Source organism: Sparus aurata, chromosome 7, assembly GCF_900880675.1.
Source record: "Sparus aurata chromosome 7, fSpaAur1.1, whole genome shotgun sequence".
Taxonomy (NCBI): Eukaryota; Metazoa; Chordata; class Actinopteri; order Spariformes; family Sparidae; genus Sparus; species Sparus aurata.
In genome coordinates this window covers 6708609-6725702 of record NC_044193.1, presented here as the reverse complement: position 1 = coordinate 6725702, position 17094 = coordinate 6708609, and the positions used below count along the sequence as shown (strand labels likewise).

Sequence of the window (17094 nt, the reverse complement as noted above, 5' to 3'; positions counted from 1 at the left end):
AGCGGAGTCCTGCACGGGTCTTATTTTGCAAACCAGCCCGAACCCGCCATATATATAACCGCATCCGACCCGTTTTCCGACAGTAGCACAAATTACATTCCGCACCCGAGCCGACCCAGTATAAATTGATACCGACGTCCGAAGGAAAATTGGACGGACGCAATTTTTCAAAGTGAAAGTAAGCCAGCGTGGGGAATGGGAGTTCTGGGAGGGCGCAATCACGCATTAATGAGCTCATGTGAAATATAAATGCTTATCATTTGTGTCGCTAATAATGACTGATGATAAGTGACGCCTTGAAAATGGCAATCGTAAAACCCGACCCGCCTCTCCAGGCGTCCGACCCGATCGCATCTGTGTCCGACACAGTACAATATTTTTCACCCGTGCAGGACTCTGACTTGGATAACTCCTCTCTTAAAACAAATAATACAAATATTTCTTTACAACATGAATGTTCATTCCAAGCCCATGCGTTCATGATGGCTGTGTGAGAGCATTCCCTAAATAGCCTATGACATAAGTAAAAATATTACATTATGATGACCCAAACTGTCATGTAAAATGTACAGTAATAGCCTCTGAAATGTAGTAGAAGTATGAAGTAGCGTTAAAATTAAAGCACAGGTTCATCAAATGTGTTTTTAAAGGTCTACTTTGTTGGATTTCGGTGGATCTTTTCGCAGAAATTGATTATAATATTCATAATGACGTTTTCATCAGTGTATGATCACCTGAAAATAATAACTTTGTTTGAGCTTGACTAGAATGAGCCTTTTATGTCTATAGAGGGAGCGGGTCACAAAGTAGGTTTCTACAGTAGCCCAGAAAGGACAAACAAACACTGGCTCTAGAGAGGGAGGGTGAGACAAGGGGTATTTCTTTGGTTGCAACCTGTAAACACACTGCTTGATGTTATTAAATCCAACACACTGCATCTTTAAATATGGCACTCGACTAATTTTCTTTGTTATATTTCACCACAGATTGAAATCTCTACACACACATGTTCTCTATTCAATTATGACGTGGTTTCTATAGAGAAAATAGAGAGGGATAGCGATAGATACTTAGAGATGGCCTGAGACCTTGCGAGTGACAGACAGAGATCAGCCAGCCTTTTACAAGGTTGCCGTCACAGAAAATAAAACGCATCCCGCCTGAAGACTCTTATCTCTCTGCTGGCTCGGCTGGCAGCGGTCTCAGCTCTCCGATGCACTCTCTCCTCTGGGGATGGGATTTAGTTTGGATTTTTAATTATCCGACTCTGATTTCTAAATTAGTTTTTGATGCCAAAACTAATAATAACAATAGACAGTGACGGATCTTGGGAGATTTGAATAAGCTTCTGAGGAGACAGATTGTTCTCCATTCGCCCCGTCAGAGATTACCGCCCCCACTTAATGGGCCATAAGCAAAAATAAAAACACTTGTACAATTAAATGACACAAATCACACCGAGGTAATTATTATTCTTGATGGCATAAGAAACCACATTCATTCACATCTCATTGACAATCCTCTATAATTAATTCAAATATTTTTTTGCATTTGGAGGCACTCGGCTCGATGTTTCCTGCTGTACTCTGTTGAATGAAAATCACAAGAAAAAATATTTATGTGATAGCTTGGCTGTCATGATACAGTAAAATGAATACAGTGAGTGTTAGAAGATGTAACACTGGAGTCTGCAAAGTGAAGCAGTCCTGGATGCTGGAGACACTGTCTTCAAACCACAGCAATAAGTCTTCCTCCCCAACTGGATGAAGGCCCACCCATCCGTCCACCCACACACCGACTTACTGTCACCACTGTCTCCACACACACACACATACACAGACTTCTAGACAAACCTTCATCCTTCATTTGCTGCCCCTGTCCCCGTCTGTGTCTCAATGTACAGCTGAGCCACCACACCAATATCACTAAATTTGACGGAGCTGCACTTCAAGGCTGCTTCAGCCGACGCTCTTGAGGCGAAAACACATGATTATTACCCAAAGGCAAACACACTGTATCCCAGCAGCTTGGATACTAGCTACATAGGATAGACAGATGGATATTTACTAATTCTGTGTGCTGCATACTGACTGAGCAGTCTGCTTTGGATCTCGTGGCATGCACCATCTTGGGGTTTGGCAGCACAGTCCTCGCCGAGACCCTCTGAATAAGCACATCCTCATGCTCCCTTCTCAGGAGGCTTAATTGTTGTTGGACATTGTTGTGATTGCTGCCAAGTTGCCAGAAAGTTTCTCTCTCCTGCATCTTTTTCTGTAACCCGCCCCCACAGCAGGGTCCCTGTTCTGTTATTCTCATGTCATCATCAGATTCATGATTATGGAAAGAGCTGATGAGACCAAATTAGCCACTTTCTGAGGGGCATCGTCAGGACATTATGGTGTGTGTGTGTTTGACCCAGAGGAGGAAACGTGACTAACTACGCTTGCATTTTATTTTCTCGCTCTGATTTTCTGCATTTTTTTCCCATCGCACTGATGCAAAACTTTGCTGAACTGTCTAATGAAATGTTTTATTTTTCATAAGTTGCCGTTCTTCAGGGTATCACTGAAAGTTTGAAAATGATCAGACTGTTTTGCTAGAATGAGAAATACCCACAATATTAATTTTAGATTAAAAAAAAGTAGAAAATTAATGACTTGATAAGAACAACGTCAGACAAAAATATTTTTGCATCATTCTCAAACTTTCCTAACATCACAAGACTGATTTCAACCTATCAGTGCAGATCACGCAGGCAGATGTAACGACGTAACAAGACTTAACAAGATGAAAGAAGATGGAACAGACAGAGAGGGAGACTGGAACGGGTAAAAAAAGGTGTGTTAGTATTTCGTACCTGCAGAGACCCTGCAGCCTTCCGCGTGGATTTTCATATATTCTTATACATTGTTTAATAGCCTTTGAATTATAATCAATATGAGGTAACCTGTAGTTATATATGGAATCATATATATGCTGTAGAAAGATGACCTGAGACCAGCGAGAGAGACCATAAACTGTTTATGCGCTGATAAATCGAGTTTAGAAGGTCATTTTCACCCTATTCGAGTGAGTCTCCCCCTGCTGGCCTTTAAAGAGAACGCAGGGTTAAGGCAGTTCCACATTGGCTTCACTTTTCCATATTTTACGCAGCCAATGCACTGAACATAATGTACAGCTGAGGATGATGGAGATCTCATTAATTTTCAGACATTTGGTCGTGAGCAAAAGTATTCAACTAATTAAAGTTTTAACTTGAGGATGGCACTGGATGAAAACCCAGGGGATAATCCATGTAATTACATTTTCTCCTGTTGGGAACATGAATGTCTGAACCAATCAGGGGATCACAAGTAATAGAATACGCAACCCGGGGACCACGACTGTGCGTCTAAAATTTTGTCCCAATTTTATGAAGTTGGAGTACAGATGTTTGCTTTTGCTGTAGCTCTTCATGAGAAAAATCATCAGAATGCAAAATGGAGATATTATGGAGATGGTGTATTAAATGATGAAAAAATGGCATCGTGGCTGCCTTTTCATGTTGTTATCTGTGCAAAGACTGTAATTTCACATCAGACACCATTATCTCTCTTCACCACCTAGATCATGAGATGATGACAAACGGCAGGTCATAGCAGTAGGAGCTGCTACGCCCGCTCTACAGCCTAAAACAGCCAGTGAGTGATCGTGTAGACAAGTGACCCACTCTTTCTTCTTCTCCTCTCTCTCCTGAGGCTCTATCACACCCGCCTCTTGATGACTCTCTATGTGAAAAATAAAACCTTTACATGATCCAACAAAGTGAGTGGGATTCATCCCCTGGGGACCATGTAGAACAATTCATATAGAAAGCCTTCAAATATTTTGTACGACGTATAATATATCAAATACATCTCAAGGTTCATCGTGTCATTAAACCATTGTGTCGCAAACACTGTGAAAAAGCCTCAAATATCCATGTGAGAGTAAAAAACTGTAAGACACCATTACAAACTCATTCACGGAGGAAAGAACCCAGCCAAATCCTTTCAGCTGTTTTTGAATTGATCTTGATGGGTGTGTCGGTTACAGAACGAGAATGGAAATACATGAAGAATCATTGTGGCGCAGAGTGAAACCGACACACACTTTTATCTGGGGTCATAAATATCTCTGTGGAGAGACGCAGGGAAATGAACTCTCAACAGCACAGTAAATAACAGTGTTCGGTATCAAAGCAGACCTGCATGCACACTGCTTGCCAGACCTTGAGGAGCATCTATTGTCAATTTCCAACTGGTTTGATTTGCCGTATTCTTAGATTGTTCTTTTATTGTGCAAGTTCCAATATCTCCCCAGGAACACATTTAAGGTGGTTACAGAATGTTAGTTGCACAGAATGATGAATGCAAACGCGCACATACAGACCGAAGAGCTTCTCTTATTAACTATTCAGCACGCTTGTCACAACATTGTACTGCAGCTCTATCTGTGCAGCCACAGACCTTTTACAATGAAGCAATCCAAGTCTTAGTGGCATTATGCCTCGTATCATATGGGTTGTCCATTATAATAATAATGACCTGGCGATAGGGAGGTTCTGTCACTGTTTGCCTATTCTGCGGGGGAAGTGGTAGTTAAGGATGCGGCGTGTTGCTTTAGGACACTTCAGCAGTGCAGATGATTGCTTGTAATGGACTCTGAACGCTGATCCTCAGGTTTGATAGAGCTCCATGCTGGCTGTGCTAACCTGCTGATTTTCATGTGGTACACAGAAAGAGGATGGTGGACAGTGTTTTCATAACATTTTCTGGACTATGAGAGATGAAAACTGAATTTGTGTACTCACACTTGTGCCGTGCTGCGGCGACAGAAAAGCTCTCCCCCCTAAGCATGGGAAAGACTCAGCAAAACTCTTCATCAAATTATAAATGGATATTAATCTATTTTAAGAGTCACCCCAGCGATGCCTTAGATAGACATCCCAAAGGGGTGTTTTTAGACCGAGGTGCCGTCAGGAATGGAGGGAGGTATTCTTGTGGGACTGCTGTGGGCGTGATGAATAAACCCTCCCAGTCAGGGGACTTAATTGTTGTGACATGCCCGCTGAACATTTCTGTGAAGGTTTGAAGAGACAGCTAAAAAAAAGACCATGTTGGTCCAGATAATTATTCATATCCTCAGCAACATTTTCTCAAACACACATGATGTGGTAACACTGAATAATGATAAATGGTAAAACTATAGTTAATAAGATTTAAGTTAAAGTTTCAGAATCAAAGCATTACATTGTTACAACATAATGACTTTTGTTTGTAGTTAGCGCCTACATTACATCTGACAAATTGTTACAGAACAGGGATTTGTGTTTGCCACAGTGTTGTTTCACTTAGAAACTGTGGGAGGTGCCAATTGCACAAAATGCCAATTTCTACATAATGTTGCTTTAGTATTTATGTCACTGTTAGCTAACAGTTAAATGCTTTATGAAACAGTTATTGAGCAATTCTAATAGTTTATAAACACCAGCTGCAGCTTTAAAAAAAATACTCAAAAAATGCTTATAGACAGTATTTAGACAGTATTATAAACATCAGTTGCAACTTTACAATAAACGATTGCATGATGAATAGTTTTTAAAGCATTTCAGTGTTTATTAACACAATTGATGTACATGTAATTAACAATACATTTGCTATTTATTAAAGATGTTTATTTTCAGAATTGTATTGTATATAAGCACAATTTCAACCACAGGTTTAACACTGAAGTTTGTCAGAAAGCACACTTTTTGTTGGGGACCCACTCAGAGGACCAGCTGTGGGTCCCAGGGACTCACTATATCAAAAACCTATCAAAGCACTGACTAGGTTTTGATATAAAAATGGGTACAGTGTGCTGAGGTCAGAGAATAGACACTGATGATGAGGCAAGAGGATATCTGTGAGACAACAACACTGGACTGATTAAACAAAGCCTTGTGAGGCAGAGCACAATATCTCATTAATGAGTCATTAACATTGACTGACAAACTGACAGATGAGTCAAAATTAAGCAGATATGAAGGCTCATAAAGAGTCGACTCAGAGGGTTTGACAACGAAAGCACAGTTATTTTTCTTGACTGAACTCTTCGTCTGGAAAAAAAAGATTAATTGCTGGATTTAAAAAAAGAAATCATAACAAACCACGTATGACTGCTTTTGAACTTTTTTGCATTGATTTTAAGAGGGATTAAGAGCCACTTTGAGCTCCTAAACTCAAGTATGGGTAATTGCAAAAACACGAGACAATCTGTTAGTCTAATCCAAAAGAGTATTTTTCCTGTAGACTGGACCATCTTTAAGTGATGGCTGAAGATGCTTTGTTGTATGAGGCAGAAAATAAGGCAAACCGTATGCTGCAGGTACATTTACAGCAGACGTACACTCAAAGGACTCAGTTATAAGTAATCCCTTTTCATCAAGGCAAGGATGTTTATTATATCTGCTAGGCTTTACCCTGAAAGGAAAGGGGATTGTTTGCTTGGGCGTGTGTGTGTATGTGTGTGTTTATGGACTTGTGATACTCACATTGTGGGAACATGAGTGTGTTTACACAATATGGGGACCAACCTTCCTTTTGGGACAAAAGCAAGTCCCCATATTAAAAATTGTAGGTTAAGTACTTGGTTTTGGGCTAAGGTTGGAGTTACCTTGAAAAACACAACTATGTGTTCATTTCTGACTTAAGAAACTTGGAGGACGCATTTCAGACTTTTGACCAGTCAACTGGGGACAGCCTGTCAAACTGGGGACCAAAGCTTTGTAACCAATTGGTAAATAACTGACTTTGGGGTCAGTGCCAAGGGGAGGGTAATATTGCGGCAAATTGTTGGTGGTTGATGGTTAGGATTAAGAACAGTCTCTAGGAAATTAATTGAAATCTATCACTGCACAACTTTTAAATTGCAAGGTACATCTGATGCTTTTAAGGGTTTTGACCATACTTGCAAACCGATTTTCCCAGGAGTCTCCTGTTTTTCATTCCCCACTCCCAGTTTCCTCCTGGGGTCACAATTCTCTTGTATTTCTCCCAATTTCCTGTCAATTTTTCACACTTTGTCCCTTTTAGTTATCATACAGCATGAAGTCTGCTCTACTGTTACACCTCGTCCTACTCAGTGAGTGAGAGACGGACAGAGAAATGGAGAAAAGGGAGGATTTTTAAACAAACAGATGCGTGAGGGAGAAGAAAAGAGGTTGCAAAAACTGCCACATTCTTTTTTTTTTGTCAATCACAGGCGTCACACCGAGTTAATCCCCAGGTTGACACACGTATAGCAGTGCCGGTGGTGGGCACAGACTCTCTAAAGGACATGGGGCAGAAATTAATGGATGAATGAAACTGATAAATGTTATATTGTCCCACAGATTTACATGAGAGGGGAAATTATTCTTTGTTTTTTTCTGAGAATTAAAAGTCAAATTGAAATTATTTGACACACAAAATTCATTTACATTTGACTTGTTATTTAGCTGTTATCATTGTTCAAATGTTACCAGAATGCAGGAAACTTTATAGAGAGTAGGACCCCCAGAACCCCGCTGTGGTTTCGAATTATACCAAACAAGCAGATATGTCATCACAACAGCTGCTACACTGCGTGTGTATATTCAGCAGGTTTTCTCTTTACGCCACAAAACCACAGTGAATATGGTTTCACTTTGAGGAACACACGCCACCACTCAAAAACCCTGTCAAATAGAAGTTATTTTCTTATAACACCACTTATGTTTTGCCTATTAGATTTTTACAGAAAATATTACTCCCTGCAGGAAGTGCTACATTATTCTACCAGATGGAAGTTGAAGGTGAGACTTCAACACTAGAGCTCACATCATGAGCCCCATGTTGGATACAAAAGCACTTTGCCTAAGGCTCAGATATCCTGTGACTTCAGTTATGTGTTATCTATGTGAGCTTGTCTCATGTTTCCTATACTTTATTTAAAGAACTCATATTGTAGGGCAACAGATAAACTAGACTGTCGGTGTGATTTCATATTTTATATGATTGAGGCAAAACATTGTTTTCCACAGTCAGAGAGGACATGGAGCATATCTTGTTGTTCTTTGTGATCATGACGATGATATCAAACAAAACAAACAGCTGATACTGTCCACGCTCAGAGAACAACTACATCAGACTTTTAGCAAGTGGCCCAAAGTGACATGTTTAGTTTTAAGTGACAAGCCCTCTAGCTGATGAAATTGTCATAGGGGCAAAGGAGGACGTCAGGTGATGTTGCTACAGGTCCACTGGCCATCCTGAATTAGTAGGGGAACATGTATTTTCCACACTGGTATTATTATCATTTAAATACGAAATCTAAAACATGAAACTGATTATTTTTTAATGTCACTGTCAACGTCTCATTTTCTACACGATTCGAATATGGCAACTACAGTTTTTGCTGCTAGAACGTGCAGCGGCGCAGCCAGTGGAAACACGATCAGCTCCCGTCTCACGGCTGTACATGGTGAAAACATGCCTGAAGGATTCTTGGGGTTAGGTTTAGGAAAATCATACTTGGGGTAAAATAACTACATTCAGTTTTGTAACTTTCTTCATGTACACAAGGAATAGAACTCAGGTCAAAATGGGATTCAAAAATCTGTTTCCAGACCGAATGTCAGTGTACGACCCATCAAACTACTCTGACCAACGAGAACTTATCTAGAGGGTTGCCTATGGTGTCAAAGAGTGAGAACGGGCTGTACTTGCACAAGACAACTACATAAGGGACAAGTTAAAATAAGGGAAAGATTATGGTTATGGTAAATAAAAACGAAAACTGTATTCACGCAGGCCTGTATTCAGAGACATATTCTGATTTCCTGCATGGACACAGTATTTTCTGCATTGGCACTGAACATATGTTGGACAAAAATGTAATTCATTGACTGGGCTGATTACACAAAAGTTAATCCTGTAAGAAGATCAAATGTTTTTTTTCCTTTTAATTCTAGAGGCCATTTCAGTCGAACATAACGACACTCTAAAATCCACGAAAGTAGAAGAATGAATCATGTGATATGTATGAAATTACCCAGTTGCTTGAGATTTGATCGCTGCAATCAGCTGAAGTCGTACAAGTGTTTGTCGATGAGATGACTGTGTCCGTACAGTCTACGCTCGTCATGTCAAGGACCTCCTGCGGGCACAATTCAACACACTGCAATTATATCCATGTTGAAACACACTAAGAGGGCACGAAATCACACTTTAGAGTACAAACGCAGGTTTAGTTTTTATAAGGATGAATATCTCTCATTTGTGCCAGTCATCTTTGGTACTTGTGGATAATGTACTGCACCTTACTTTGAGGTAGAACAGCAGGAATCAGTATTTAGCCCCTCACCTGTGTATATGGGTTTGGAGAGATATAATGAGCTATTTAAGAACACAAATTAAACTCTACTCAGCTGCATCCTGTTTAGCTTCAGGGAAGTTTTAAAGGTCATTGCTTGATTTGTTGATGCTATTTCTGATTGCTCACATATCCATTGTGAGACTGTTCTGTCTATAATTCTGTATGTCTTTTAAAACGGGGAGATGCTTTATATATGTTGCATACCTCCCCCTCCCAACTTACATGCTTATTGTCTTATCACGGCCACTAATGCACTTTTGATATGAGTCATTCTTGAGCTGCCATAACAGTAAGTAGTCTCTCTTTCCCCTTGCCTTCCTTGCTTCTGGGTTTCAAAGGAGACGGATGACGAGACAATGGTAATTCATCTTCATCATGCTGTCCACATTACCATTAACGTGCAGCTCTTTTCCTTACATAATGCAGCTCGCCTCACTCAAGAATGCATTCAGAAGAGCGGTACAATATCCTGAGAGCCGGGCATGCCATTTGTGGTTAATATCATCAAGACGTCAAGGAGGAAGAGTCGAGTGGAAGATGGCAGGGCTGGTTTTTCCACGTGCGTGTTTAATATCAAATTAACAGCTATAGCTACTAAATCATGTAACGAAAAAAAGATTTCGAAATATAATTTCAAAGTAAGCTGTGTGGGTGTATGTACACTGCTTATTGCCCAGGTGTAAAATGTAATAACACAACGTAGAATATTGATTTATTTTTTGCGGAAAGCCTTCTGTGGCTGCTTCACTTTTGCTCTATGTCAGACGCCTGACAGTGCACCAGCAAAATGAGCAACCTGAAATTTATATTTACTCTTGCAGTACCCGTCCAAGACACGCTGTTCAGAACAGATCTGTTCTTAAAGGTGCACTATGCAGATTTGGGGAAGATATTTTAATCAGAAGAGAAAGATCTGCATTGTCAAATCTTTTTAATACCTAAACACTGAATAAACAAACTCTCGTTGATTTCATGACTGAATAAACAAACTGACATTAAAGGACAGCACAATTTCATACTGTTTTACTTTTGTTTGTTTGTGGCGGACCCTGCCACCTTTCTAGCTTCAGAAAGTGTTCTGGGAGCTTATTTTCCTCAGAAAACAACCTGTTTACTCAGTTATAGAAAAATACATCCGAGTTTGTATACTTACCTCATTGATATTCTTAATGATAAAATTCTGAGTTTGAATTTCTACATTGTGCCCCTTTAAAGATCCCCTCCAGTGTATTTTGTCATTTTGGTTATATTTTGTACTTTTTCTAAATACGCACTTCAGGTTGACCGCGAATAAACTCTTCGGCTGCTCAGTACTAAAGAAGACCTTATGCTTGAGTGACGGCTCTCGCTATTCCTGCTAATATTCATGCTATTGCTCATCCATTCTGCAGTCTGGTTGCCATGGTAATGCATTACATATGACTATTAACCAATTCTCTGCCGGAGAAGGAATGTTAACCATTATACAGGAAGAAATACTGACTAGAGGGGGCTTTAAGCTTATTATCGAATATGTTATGGTTACTGTTACAAATCTATTTGAATCTTACATTGATACTTTAGAAGTCGGACCACAACAATCAGAGAGAAGCGTCCCAGAGGAGATTACGGTGCAACCAAGCAACGGTAAACATTCTAGCGCTTTGAGGCTAACATAAGCTAGCATACTATTATTGGCCTCTAGTTCTTGCTGAAGAATAGAAAACCAGTGTTGGCTGCACATCCATACCCATTTAACCCTCGGCGTTTAATTTTTCTCACTGCAACATGATACGACAGCAGTTTGTTCCACCACGCTACTCTCCATTCTGTTTAAGTCTGCTTCCCCATTTGATCACGTGAGAGGGACAGCGTTTCCCCCAGTATTTTCTGAGACTGTGGGGGGTCGTCAGTTTAGGTTTAGGTTTTATTTATACTTATGTCATAGGGTTATAATGCTCTCACACAGCCATCATGAGCTCTAATATTGTAAAAAAAATATGCTACTTTTATTACTTGTTTCAAGAGAGGAGTTATCTAAGTCAGAGTCCTGCACGGGTGAAAAATAATGTACTGTGTCGGACACAGATGCAGGACATGCGGACGCCTGGACAGGTGGGTCGGGTTTTACGATTGCCATTTTCAAGGCGTCACTTATCATCAGTCATTATTAGCATTTATATTTCATATGAGCTCATTCATGCGTGCTTGCGCCCTCCCAGAACTCATTCCCTCTACGCTGTCTTACTTTCACTTTTAAAAATTGCGTCCGTCCAACTTTCCTTCGGGCGTCGGTATCAATTTCTACCGGGTCAGCTCGGGTACGGAATGTAAGTTGTGTCGGAAAACTGGTCGGATGCGGTGACCCGTGCAGGACTCCGCTCTAAGTGACCATTTAATCCTCTAGCTAATTATCAAGCAAAATATCCAACATGCTAGTTAACGTCAAAGACTGCGGTGGAAGTCGACGGTAAAATATTTCCTTTCTCTAACACTGGATTTATTTATGCCTGAATTTTGAAGGTGTGGCGGCTTTTATTTTGCCGTGGCGGTGCGCCACAGTCAATTACATGTAGGGGAAACCCTGAGGGATCACGTGTGAGCCCAGCTTCAGTTTTGCAAAGCCAATAAAGCCAGAGTGCTGAAGTCATGCTCCTGTCGCTGCACAGAGTAGGATTGGCTGTTTATTATTCAAAATGTATTTATATTGAATGTCTTGCATGCACCAAATTCAACACTACACTTCCTTCGGTCCTCAGTACCTGCCAAGTTTAAAGTAGATCCAATGAACCATTCTTAAGGTAAACGGTAACATCCAGACGGACAGGAAGAGATTCATTGCTTTGTAGTTGGAGATATTAGGTTTGATTTTTGATCAGTAGATGTTGAACATTTCGTTGTAACTGGTTTAGTGGGCGTGTTTGATATAAAAGGATCTAACTGAGACAGATGCAGAACATGTATTTGTACTGTACCTTTGTGAAACATAGTGAAAACTGAAATATAGAAAACGCTGGAGAATAAAACAGTAGATGCTACAATATTACAATATGCTGCGCTCACTGACCAGGTAAAACTACACTATTGCCATACAGGCTCCGGTCCTACAGACACAAATATCTGCCGTTTTATAAATTCCACCTGGAAATGATGGACACATTGTGATTTAGCGCCTCTATTCTTGTTTTTCTCTTCCTGACAAAAATACCGGGCTTCCTCTCTCCAGCACCGGGTCCCTCCAGACACCGACAGCTGCCTGAATTACAAAGGTAGCAATGTGAGTAATGAACCAACTGAAATCTCATCATATGGAGCGACTTTGAGTTACCCTGAGCAGCCCCTCTGACCCCAGCCTCAGCCTCTGAGCCTCGCCAAATGAGCTTTTCATTTACTATTCAGAAATGAGAATAAGGCATGTTGCAGGCACAGAGGTGCTGTGAAGAATCGCAATGCATGCAAAACGCCCTTTTTTTGTCGTGCTCCTTAAGCCCAACGATTCAGCAATTCCGTTCCAAGCTTATTTGCATACAGCGCTTACGTATTCCGCCTATGTGCACGGCATGAAAGTGCAAATTTCACAGCAGCCTGGTTTTATGCTCATTAAATTGTTTGGAACCCGGTTTAGCTGAATTCACGCTGTCATGCGTATTTTTTCCCCTAGATTTTTGCGAAGCATAACATGTTATCATTTAATGGCCGATGCTTTGATCTGGCTGATGTATAATGCACAGGCATTGACGAACAAGTTTAGCTGAGACGATTGAAGCTGTCTGAAAGATGATATACCATTAACTTTTGGCTTTGATTGAAATTGCCACACTTTGAGGTAATAGGTGCCCTGAAGAAATGCCAGAGAGAATGGCTATGAGCACAGAATATAATATTGTTTGCAATTTGTGCGAGAGAAATGTGCTTGAAAAGTGATCAGACATGAGTGATGATATACAAAGAATGTTTAAATCTACTTGGGGGATCCATGGTAGCCCAGGGCTTGAGAGCTACTCTTGCTGAGATCCACCGGTAGCACTAGCATTATGTTGAACACAAGATTCAAGCAAAGCTGCTCTGCTGCTAGCTGCAGAGACCAGCACCATTTTTATTTTTACAAAATACAAACTGGCCAGGAGTTGCTCTGCAGTTAGAAGTCACAAGTCTTAATGTCCCCACCTGGTAAACTAAATTGTGTGTGTTTTACGCTCTGACAGCTCTGGCAACTTCACAAGCTCAAGGATGATTTTCATTTCAGACCACATTATCAACGTGATTCCGACTGTCTATGACTTCAGTTTGGAAGACTAAGTTTTGCCATGATATATATTGCTTGACTGTTAATTTTTGTAAGTCCGCATATTAAAACAGGTGTTGGCACGCTGCTGGGCTAATAAAGTGACCCCAACTCTGGGGTAATGCTGGATAGTCAAGATAAATACTGAGTTATAGATTTGATAACTTTACTGCCAGCTTTGTTGTTCTGCTCTGGTATCCTCACTGATGTGTGTGTGTGTATGTTGCTGCTGTGTGTAAATTTAACGATATAGCTACATATGTCTAAAAAAAAGAAGCTGCAGGACTTAATTTGTGTGAAAAGTGTGTGTGACTTTGATTAGCAGTTAGCTTGCTCATTCCAAACAAAGACTGTTAAGAAGCTGTCACATTTAGTGCCCTCATATTCTCTCTCTAATGTGCAGCGGTAAAGGTTTTGGTTTAGAAATGCCTACTTTGGTGATATTCACGGTAGAAGTCCTGCTAAGTGCAAGCTAAAAAGTGTTCCCGGCTCAGGCCTGTGCGATCTGACCAATCAGAGCAGACTGCACTTTTCAGGAGGGGAGCTTGAAGAGGCAATATAAGAGAAGTGACGCAATTTTGGGACATTAGAGCATGTGAACATATTACAGTAGCAACTCAAAATAAAACAATGAACCTGAAAAAGCATATAATATGTCTCTGTAGGGATGAACTGAGCTGCAGAATCGGGTTATAATCATCCGTGGTTTCATCAGTATGAGTGACACCTTTCATATAAAAGTAGTCTGAGTGATCTATTGTCCATAAAAATGTTGATTATCGCTGCTTTAAATGTGGCTGACCCATCTTCTATAGGCGTACTAGTATCAAGAGGACAAACTCTTCACCTAAAATGGTGTTGCATTGAACTGTATCTCCTTTGTCACAAGCGCTAATAATTTAGAGTCTTATAGCGTTAAAGGTCAGCAGGTAGTGAGGATAAAACAGTGATTATCCTCCATTGTTCCATCCTTTTATGTTATGTTTGTCTCATGTGTAATGAAGCATCTTCTCTCCAGTCAGGTATCCTACAAATTGACACCATAACAGCAGCTGCGTGCCAGCACGTCCTTCCTCCACTCAGGAGGAAATCAAAGGCTTCAGATCTCACAGGTGTCCCTGGCAACCTCTCTAACAATTGAATGCCGCAAGGCTGGCTGACTCTTTATCACGGAGAAAAAAACTCCTGCGCTTATTTATTTAAAAAACAGGTCAATTTTCTGACTGTTATGCTTGAAAAGCTACACGTTTTTCTTTAAAAACGTGCAGTCAGATAGACAGATAGGTGAGTGAATTCTGACTACACCGGGCTGTTTAGAGGGTGGACACAATGACAGCAACACTTCCAAAAATATAATGCAATCCATTACACACTGCTTCAGACACATCACTATGGAACTGCATCAACGCCTCCCCCACAGTTTGAACGTAAACTAGGCGATGTAAGCATCACAAAAGCAGTTGTTTATTCCAGAGCTGTCGCATTTGTATGCCTTAAACTGAACAGGCATTGTCACTATTTTCCCATATCATAGAAAATGTTGCTATTGTGTCCGTCGCCCCTACAGAAATTAGTCAGAGTGGATGGAAAGACTCGGCGTTGATGACTCATGCAACCCTCATCTTCATCTTTTTCTACCTGAAGCACATAGCTGTCTTATCTGCAAAAGTTGTTTACTTATTCAAGTACTGACTGATGCCTCCAGTCATACAAGAGCAGAGAGGATTATGACGAATTAAGACCTTTTAAAAAAAACACCGCCGGCATTGTCCTCGTTGTTTTCGGTCATTGTTCTTAGATGTGTTGTTACCTAGATGGAAAGAAACTGCCACTATGCCAACGTGTGATCAGTGAAGACATCTCAAGGCCAACGTCTCAGCCACTATAAAGATTAAAATGTGCTTCATCGTAAGAAGTAGAAGAGTGATGAAGGACAGAGAGAGGGTCACTACATGTGGACCATGAAAATGCCAACTGATGGTTTCCCAAGACTTGTCCTGCTCATTGACTGTTTATACGGCTGTCATATTTCCTTTTCTAGCACAGTGGCGATGCCGGCACATTTTCCACTCAAACACTTGAAACAATGGGTTTTAAGTTTTACAGACAAGTGAACAAAAGGCCGCTCCTCATTTCTGGCCTACAGCTACAGATTGTGTTGACAGATTTAATCATCCTCCAGTTAACATGAGCTAATACTAACAGTGTAATTTGAGTTTAGGAGCAGCAATGTTTTTGTTTTGCAGGGTAGCTAGTAGCCCCAGCATTGTATTGTAAATATAGTAGGGTAGTGTTACTTTCAAAAGTAACGTTAACTTTTTACATTACAAGATCACTGCTATTAAAAAGTCACTAGTTACAACACTTGTGGTACCAACAATAAAAACAGTTTAGCAGCTCCTTGTGGAAGTTGTTGCTTATATTATCCAGAGGATGCAAGTCTACCTTTGAAATGTATTGAGTCATGCATGACATTCACAGCTCTTTAATAATCTTCTTTGTTTGACTGCAGACCATAAGATCGAGTGTGCACCATCGAGCGCACAAAGCTCATACATCGTGCATTTTCTTGAATTTAGTCTTATTTTTCTGCTTGGCAAGTAACATAAGTGAAATAATTCTTCAGTTGCGACCTTTTTATGAGTTGATTTTTCTCACTACAAGCTAAAGAGCTTGTAAAACGTAGCCACTCACATACATCTACCAAATGAAACTACAGGGGCTGTCAGACTCTTGCCTCTTGCCTCCTGTGGCACGAAGCGGTATAACAAGAGATGACATGTTTCGGGCTAGCTGGTTAGCAAGCTAACTTCAGTATAGACATCTCTGCAACACAGTATATAAAAATCTTTAACATAATGTCAACACTGTTGCTTCTTCACATGCTGTTCATAATGCTGATTCATTTTTTAAATGTTTTAAACTCAATTTCTGACATGATTCTGATGTGTTACATATTGTCTCTTTTAAATAACGTGTGCAGCTGTTGTTAGAGCCCCGTGCATAGCGTTTCTGTGTGTTACAGCTCTGCTGTGCCTAGTTACAGTTGCTGAGCCGTGATTGGACAAGTGCTTTTAGTGACCAAGTTTAGCAAACTGTCACTCATTATTTATTTAGACATATAGTCAAACATCTGTGCCAGTGTAAAGCTCAGAAACGGCTTTACAATGTTCTTACTTTTTCTTCTTTTAAAGAAACAAGGTTTTCTTGCTGTTTGTGTGACTGTTTTTAGGTGTACATGACATGTTCAACGTTTTGTAAAGCAATGTGAGCAGAACTGCACTGAACCAACACAGCATTTAGTGTCCATTTCAACAGAATTTTAAAAACCAAACTGTGGAAACCCACGATGTAATCCGACACACGCTTGTGCTCGTGTTTGTTAAAAGTGGGTGTTGTTGACACCTTTTACCACACCTGGGATAAATGTTGTT

General features: G+C 40.4%; 1 protein-coding gene across 1 annotated transcript in view; it reads left to right on the top strand.

Annotated features, from left to right (window-relative positions):
* Nucleotides 1-17094, top strand: part of LOC115585614 (tripartite motif-containing protein 16) — a 155903-nt gene that overhangs the window by 35853 nt on the left and 102956 nt on the right. Inside the window, exon 2 of the mRNA XM_030424127.1 lies at nucleotides 3607-3680. The gene's annotated coding sequence lies outside the window, so the exon portion shown is untranslated. The remainder of the gene's footprint in view (nucleotides 1-3606; nucleotides 3681-17094) is intronic.